Raw genomic sequence first — 9,165 nt, 5'->3', positions numbered from 1 at the left:
CACGCCCCCTCCCCCTCTGGTCCGAATTGGACTAGGAGAGGGGGGGGCCTTTCCTTCTCCCTCTCCCCCTTCCTTTCCCCCTCCTAGTAGGAGTAGGAAAGAGGGGAGTCCTACTCCTACTAGGAGGAGGACTCCTCCTCCTTGGCGCGCCCAAGGGCCGGCCGGCCTCCCCCCTTGCTCCTTTATATATGGGGCAGGGGGCACCTCTAGACATACAAGTTGATCCCCGTGATCGTTTTCTTAGCCGTGTGCGGTGCCCCCTTCCACCATACTCCTCGATAATATTGTAGCGGTGCTTAGGCGAAGCCCTGTGACGGTAGAACATCAAGATCGTCACCATGCCGTCGTGCTGACGGAACTCTTCCCCGACACTTTGCTGGATCGGAGTCCGGGGATCGTCATCGAGCTGAACGTGTGCTAAAACTCGGAGGTGTCATAGTTTCCGTGCTTGATCGGTCAGGCCGTGAAGACGTACGACTACATCAACCACGTTGTCATAACACTTCCGCTGTTGTTCTACGAGGGTACATAGACAACACTCTCCCCTCTCGTTGCTATGCATCACCATGATCTTGCGTGTGCGTAGGAATTTTTTTGAAATTACTACGTTCCCCAACAGTGGCATCTGAGCCTAGGTTTTATGCATTGATGTTGTGCACGAGTAGAACACAAGTGAGTTGTGGGCGATATAAGTCATACTGCTTACCAGCATGTCATACTTTGGTTCGGCGGTATTGTTGGATGAAGCGGCCCGGTCTGACATTACGCGTACGCTTACACGAGACTGGTTCTACCGACGTGCTTTGCACACAGGTGGCTGGCGGGTGTCAGTTTCTCCAACTTTAGTTGAACCGAGTGTGGCTACGCCCGGTCCTTGTGAAGGTTAAAACAGCACCAACTTGACAAACTATCGTTGTGGTTTTTTGATGCGTAGGTAAGATTGGTTCTTGCTTAAAGCCCGTAGCAGCCACGTAAAACTTGCAACAACAAAGTAGAGGACGTCTAACTTGTTTTTGCAGGGCATGTTGTGATGTGATATGGTCAATACATGATGCTAAATTTTATTGTATGAGATGATCATGTTTTGTAACCGAGTTATCGGCAACTGGCAGGAGCCATATGGTTGTTGCTTTATTGTATGCAATGCAATTGCCCTGTAATGCTTTACTTTATCACTAAGCGGTAGCGATAGTCGTAGAAGCATAAGATTGGCGGGATGACAACGATGCTACGATGGAGATCAAGGTGTCGGGCCGGTGACGATGGTGATCATGACGGTGCTTCAAAGATGGAGATCGCAAGCACAAGATAATGATGGCCATATCATATCACTTATATTGATTGCATGTGATGTTTATCTTTTATGCATCTTATCTTGCTTTGATTGACGGTAGCATTTTAAGATGATCTCTCGCTAATTATCAAGAAGTGTTCTCCCTGAGTATGCATCGTTGCGAAAGTTCTTCGTGCTGAGACACCACGTGATGATCGGGTGTGATAGGCTCTACGTTCAAATACAACGGGTGCAAAACAGTTGCACACGCGGAATACTCAAGTTATACTTGACAAGCCAAGCATATACAGATATGGCCTCGGAACACGGAGACCGAAAGGTCGAGCGTGAATCATATAGTAGATATGATCAACATAGTGATGTTCACCAATGAAGCTACTCCATCTCACGTGATGATCGGACATGGTTTTAGTTGATTTGGATCACGTGATCACTTAGAGGATTAGAGGGATGTCTATCTAAGTGGGAGTTCTTTAGTAATATGATTAACTGAACTTAAATTTATCATGAACTTAGTACCTGATAGTATCTTGATTGTTTATGTTTGATTGTAGATAGATGGCCCGTGCTGTTGTTCCGTCGAATTTTAATGCGTTCCTTGAGAAAGCAAAGTTGAAAGATGATGGTAGAAATTACACGGACTGGGTCCGTAACTTGAGGATTATCCTCATTGCTGCACAGAAGAATTACGTCCTGGAAGCACCGCTGGGTGCCAGGCCAGCTGCTGGAGCAAAACCAGATGTTATGAATGTCTGGCAGAGCAAAGCTGATGACTACTCAATAGTTCAGTGTGCCATGCTTTACGGCTTAGAATCGGGACTTCAACGACGTTTTGAACGTCATGGAGCATATGAGATGTTCCAGGAGTTGAAGTTAATATTTCAAGCAAATGCCCGGATTGAGAGATATGAAGTCTCCAATAAGTTCTATAGCTGCAAGATGGAGGAGAACAGTTCTATCAGTGAGCATATACTCAAAATGTCTGGGTATAATAATCACTTGATTCAATTGGGAGTTAATCTTCCAGATGATTGCGTCATTGACAGAATTCTCCAATCACTTCCACCTAGCTACAAGAGCTTCGTGATGAACTATAATATGCAAGGGATGAATAAGACAATTCTCGAGCTCTTCGCAATGCTGAAAGCTGCGGAGGTAGAAATCAAGAAGGAGCATCAAGTGTTGATGGTCAACAAGACCACTAGTTTCAAGAAAAGGGAAAAGGGAAGAAGAAGGGGAACTTCAAAAAGAACAGCAAGCAAGTTGCTGCTCAGGAGAAGAAACCCAAATCTGGACCTAAGCCTGAAACTGAGTGCTTCTACTACAAGCAGACTGGTCACTGGAAGCGGAATTTCGCCAAGTATTTGGCGGATAAGAAGGATGGCAAGGTGAACAAAGGTATATATGATATACATGTTATTGATGTGTACCTTACTAATGCTTGCAGTAGCACCTGGGTATTTGATACTGGTTCTGTTGCTAATATTTGCAACTCTAAACAGGGACTACGGATTGAGCGAAGATTAGCTAAGGACGAGGTGATGATGCGCATGGGAAATGGTTCCAAAGTCGATGTGATCGCGGTCGGCACGCTACCTCTACATCTACCTTCGGGATTAGTATTAGACCTAAATAATTGTTATTTGGTGCCAGCGTTGAGCATGAACATTATATCTGGATCTTGTTTGATGCGAGACAGTTATTCACTTAAATCAGAGAATAATGGTTGTTCTATTTATATGAGTAATACCTTTTATGGTCATGCACCCTTGAAGAGTGGTCTATTCTTATTAAATCTCGATAGTAGTGACACACATATTCATAATATTGAAGCCAAAAGATGTAGAGTTGATAATGATAATGCAACTTATTTGTGGCACTGCCGTTTAGGTCATATCGGTGTAAAGCGCATGAAGAAACTCCATACTGATGGACTTTTGGAACCACTTGATTATGAATCACTTGGTACTTGTGAACCGTGCCTTATGGGAAAGATGACCAAAACACCGTTCTCCGGTACTATGGAGAGAGTAACAGATTTGTTGGAAATCATACATACAGATGTATGTGGTCCGATGAATGTTGAGGCTCGTGGCGGATATCGTTATTTTCTCACCTTCACAAATGACTTAAGCAGATATGGGTATATCTACTTAATGAAACATAAGTCTGAAACATTTGAAAAGTTCAAAGAATTTCAGAGTGAAGTTGAAAATCATCGTAACAAGAAAATAAAATTCCTACGATCTGAACATGGAGGAAAATATTTGAGTTACGAGTTTGGTGTACATTTGAAACAATGCGGAATAGTTTTGCAACTCACGCCACCCGAAACACCACAGCGTAATGGTGTGTCCGAACGTCGTAATCATACTTTACTAGATATGGTGCGATCTATGATGTCTCTTACTGATTTACCGCTATCATTTCGGGGTTATGCTTTAGAGACGGCCGCATTCACGTTAAATAGGGCACCATCAAAATCCGTTGAGACGACGCCTTATGAATTGTGGTTTGGCAAGAAACCAAAGTTGTCGTTTCTGAAAGTTTGGGGCTGTGATGCTTATGTGAAAAAGCTTCAACCTGATAAGCTCGAACCCAAATCAGAGAAATGTGTCTTCATAGGATGTCCAAAGGAAACTATTGGATACACCTTCTATCACAGATCCGAAGGCAAGACTTTTGTTGCTAAATTCGGAAACTTTCTAGAGAAGGAGTTTCTCTCGAAAGAAGTGAGTGGGAGGAAAGTAGAACTTGATGAGGTAACTGTACCTACTCCATTATTGGAAAGTAGTACATCACAGAAACCGGTTTCTGTGACACCTAAACCAATTAGTGAGGAAGCTAATGATGATGATCATGAAACTTCAAAACAAGATACTACTGAACCTCGTAGATCAACCAGAGTAAGATCTGCACCAGAGTGGTACGGTAATCCTGTTCTGGAAGTCATGCTACTAGATCATGATGAACCTACGAACTATGGAGAAGCGATGGTGACCCCAGATTCCGCAAAATGGCTTGAGGCCATGAAATCTGAGATGGGATCCATGTATGAGAACAAAGTGTGGACTTTGGTTGACTTGCCCAAAGATCGGCAAGCAATTGAGAATAAATGGATCTTCAAGAAGAAGACTGACGCTGACGGTAATGTTACTGTCTACAAAGCTCGACTTGTCGCAAAAGGTTTTCGACAAGTTCAAGGGATTGACTTCTATGAGACCTTCTCACCCGTAGCGATGCTTAAGTCTATCCGAATCATGTTAGCAATTGCCGCATTTTATGATTATGAAATTTGGCAGATGGATGTCAAAACTGCATTCCTGAATGGATTTCTGGAAGAAGAGTTGTATATGATGCAGCCAGAAGGTTTTGTCGATCCAAAAGGAGCTAACAAAGTGTGCAAGCTCCAGCGATCCATTTATGGACTGGTGCAAGCCTCTCGGAGTTGGAATAAACGCTTTGATAATGTGATCAAAGCATTTGGTTTTGTACAGACTTTTGGAGAAGCCTGTATTTACAAGAAAGTGAGTGGGAGCTCTATAGCATTTCCGATATTATATGTAGATGACATATTACTAATCAGAAATGATATAGAATTTCTGGATAGCATAAAGGGATACTTGAATAAGAGTTTTTCAATGAAAGACCTCGGTGAAGCTACTTACATATTGGGCATTAAGATCTATAGAGATAGATCAAGACGCTTAATTGGACTTTCACAAAGCACATACCTTGACAAAGTTTTGAAGAAGTTCAAAATGGATCAAGCAAAGAAAGGATTCTTCCCTGTTTTACAAGGTGTGAAATTGAGTAAGACTCAATGCCCGACCACTGCATAAGATAGAGAGAAAATGAAAGATGTTCCCTATGCTTTAGCCATGGGCTCTATCATGTATGCAATGCTGTGTACCAGACCTGATGTATGTCTTGCTATAAGTCCAGTAGGGAGGTACCAAAGTAATCCAGGAGTGGATCACTGGACAACGGTCAAGAACATCCTGAAATACCTGAAAAGGACTAAGGATATGTTTCTCATATATGGAGGTGACAAAGAGCTCATCGTAAATGGTTACGTTGATGCAAGCTTTGACACTGATCCAAACGATTCTAAATCGCAAACCGGATACGTGTTTACATTAAACGGTGGAGCTGTCAGTTGGTGCAGTTCTAAACAAAGCGTTGTGACGGGATCTACATGTGAAGCGGAGTACATAGCTGCTTCAGAAGCAGCAAACGAAGGAGTCTGGATGAAAGAGTTCATATCCGATCTAGGTGTCATACCTAGTGCATCGGGTCCAATGAAAATCTTTTGTGACAATACTGGTGCAATTGCCTTGGCAAAGGAATCCAGATTTCACAAGAGAACCAAGCACATCAAGAGATGCTTCAATTCCATCCAAGATCTAGTCCAGGTGGGAGACATAGAGATTTGCAAGATACATACGGATCTGAGTGTAGCAGACCCGTTGACTAAGCCTCTTCCACGAGCAAAACATGATCAACACCAAAGCTCCATGGGTGTTAGAATCATTACTGTGTAATCTAGATTATTGACTCTAGTGCGAGTGGGAGACTGAAGGAAATATGCCCTAGAGGCAATAATAAAGTTATTTTTATTTCCTTATATCATGATAAAAGTTTATTGTTCATGCTAGAATTGTATTATCCGGAAACATAATACTTGTGTGAATACATAGACAAACTAAACGTCACAAGTGTGCCTCTACTTGACTAGCTCGCTAATCGAAGATGGTTATGTTTCCTAACCATAGACATGTGTTATCATTTGATTAACGGGATCACATCATTAGGAGAATGATGTGATTGACATGACCCATTCCATTAGCTTGGCACCCGATCGTTTAGTATGTTGCTATTGCGTTCTTCATGACTTATACATGTTCCTATGACTATGAGATTATGCAACTCCCGTTTGCCGGAGGAACACTTTGTGTGCTACCAAATGTCACAACATAACTGGGTGATTATAAAGGAGCTCTACAGGTGTCTCCAAAGGTACATGTTGGGTTGGCATATTTCGAGATTAGGATTTGTCACTCCGATTGTCGGAGAGGTATCTCTAGGCCCTCTCGGTACTGCACATCACATAATCCTTGCAAGCATTGCAACTAATGAGTTAGTTGCGAGATGATGTATTACGAAACGAGTAAAGAGACTTTCCGGTAACGATATTGAACTAGGTATTGAGATACCGATGATCGAATCTCGGGCAAGTAACATACCGATGACAAAGGGAACAAAGTATGTTGTTATGCGGTCTGACCGATAAAGATCTTCGTAGAATATGTGGGAGCCAATATGAGCATCCAGGTTACGCTATTGGTTATTCACCGGAGACATGTCTCGGTCATGTCTACATTGTTCTCGAACCCGTAGGGTCCGCACGCTTAACATTACGATGACAGTTTCATTATGAGTTTATATATTTTGATGTACTGAAGTTTGTTCGGAGTCCCGGATATGATCACAGACATGACGAGAAGTCTCAAAATGGTCGAGACATAAAGATTGATATATTGGACGGCTATATTCGGACACCGGAAGTGTTCCGGGTGATTTTGGAGAAAACCGGAGTGCTGGAGGGTTATCGGACCCCCCCCCCCCCGGGAGAAGTAATGGGCCTTATGGGCCCTAGTGGAGAGAGCGAGGGGCAGCCAGGGTGGGCCACGCTCCCCCTCCCCCTCTGGTCCGAATTGGACTAGGAGAGGGGGGGCGGCGCCCCCCTTTCCTTCTCCCTCTCCCCCTTCCTTTTCCCCTCCTAGTAGGAGTAGGAAAGAGGGGAGTCCTACTCCTACTAGGAGGAGGACTCCTCCTCCTTGGCGCGCCCAAGGGCCGGCCGGCCTCCCCCTTGCTCCTTTATATACGGGGGCAGGGGGCACCTCTAGACACACAAATTGATCCTCGTGATCGTTTTCTTAGCCGTGTGCGGTGCCCCCTTCCACCATACTCCTCGATAATATTGTAGCGGTGCTTAGGTGAAGCCCTGTGACGGTAGAACATCAAGATCATCACCACGCCGTTGTGCTGACGGAACTCTTCCCTGATACTTTGCTGGATCGGAGTCCGGGGATCGTCATCGAGCTGAACGTGTGCTAAAACTCGGAGGTGTCGTAGTTTCGGTGCTTGATCGGTCGGGCCGTGAAGACATACGACTACATCAACCGCGTTGTCATAATGCTTCCGCTGTCGGTCTACGAGGGTACGTAGACAACACTCTCCCCTCTCGTTGCTATGCATCACCATGATCTTGCATGTGCGTAGGAAATTTTTTGAAATTACTACATTCCCCAACAAAGATATACATGACTAGGATCGTATGTCTGCATGGAGTTCCAAGGAGCATTGTATCGGATAGAGGAACCCAGTTTACTTCAAAGTTCTGGAATCAGTTGCATGAGACTTTGGGAACCAGACTAGAGTTTAGCACAGCTTTCCACCCGCAGACAGATGGACAGACTGAGAGAGTCAACCAGATCTTGGAGGTTATGCTAAGAGCTTATGCGCTAGATTACGGATCTAGTTGGGACGAGAATTTGCCGTATGTAGAATTCTCTTACAACAACAGGTATCAATCTAGTTTGAAGATGGCCCCTTTTGAAGCCTTGTACGGAAGGAGGTGCAGGACCCCATTGTCCTGGGATGAAGTTGGATATCACCAGTTGTTTGGACCAGATCTGATAAAGGAATCTGAACAGAAAGTGAAATTAATTCGCGATAGGCTGAAGGTATCTCAATCCAGGCAAAAGAGTTATGCAGATTCTAAATGCAAGGAGACAGTTTACAGAGTCGGAGACCGAGTCTATCTTCGAGTATCACCACTTCGAGGAGTTAAGCGCTTTGGAGTTAAGGGAAAGTTAGCGCCACGTTTTGTAGGCCCATACAAAGTGTTGAAACGTATGCGAGAAGTAGCCTACAAGTTGGAATACCCAAAGGACTGTCAGGAGTTCACGACGTGTTTCATGTATCCCAGTTGAAGAAGTGCCACTCAGAGATGACTGACATACTGCTGAGAGATACGATACCACTGGAAGCAATTCAGTTGGACAGTGATTTGACCTATGAGGAGAAACCAGTTAAGATTCTAGAGTATGCCAGTCAAGTCACCCGCAGCAAGGTTATCAAGTTTTGCAAGGTTCAGTGGAGCCACCACACGGAGGATGAAGCCACCTGGGAATGAGAGGAAGAATTGCTGAAGGACCTGAATCTCGAGGGCGAGATTCATCTTAAGGGGGTAGGTTTGTAACATCCCAAATTTTCAATTTGGAATGTTATACACAAGATCATCGTTGCATATCATATTTATTGCATTTTGGTTGATCCTAGAAATTTTTCGCAACTCAAGGACCCTCGGAGAGAGTTGGGGATTTTGTTATTTTCATATTCTCAAATTTTGAAAATAGGATAATTTGATTTTATTTATTTTATCTTCAATAATTTCTATTGCAAAAATATGAGAGAGGGAATAAAATGACTTTCCGAAAATAAAGAAATATTGAGGATTTAATAAAAAAGTCAAACAAGATTTTATTTTGTTTTATTTGCTATTTTATTTGAATTTAGAAAAAATGTGCGTTTTTCAAAATTGCATTTAGGCCCCAAATAAATGTTCATCCTGTGCGGCTTGATTTTAGAAGCCGGGGAAAATTTATGTCGGTATTTTTGGAGTCTGTTTAGTATTTCTTTCGTTAGTTTTTTTGCGCGGAATTATTAAAAAAACGTCTGAACCGACCTACGGGTCGTGCTAGGCCCGGACTCCCCGGACCCAGCCTTTATAAACCGCCGGCCCACCCGGGCCGAAACCCTAGCCGCCAGCGCCCGACCCCACCGTCGACCCCGCCGATGCCGCC

This window comes from Triticum dicoccoides, chromosome 1A (assembly GCF_002162155.2).
Source record: "Triticum dicoccoides isolate Atlit2015 ecotype Zavitan chromosome 1A, WEW_v2.0, whole genome shotgun sequence".
Taxonomy (NCBI): Eukaryota; Viridiplantae; Streptophyta; class Magnoliopsida; order Poales; family Poaceae; genus Triticum; species Triticum dicoccoides.
Note: the sequence above shows the minus strand (reverse complement) of the source record.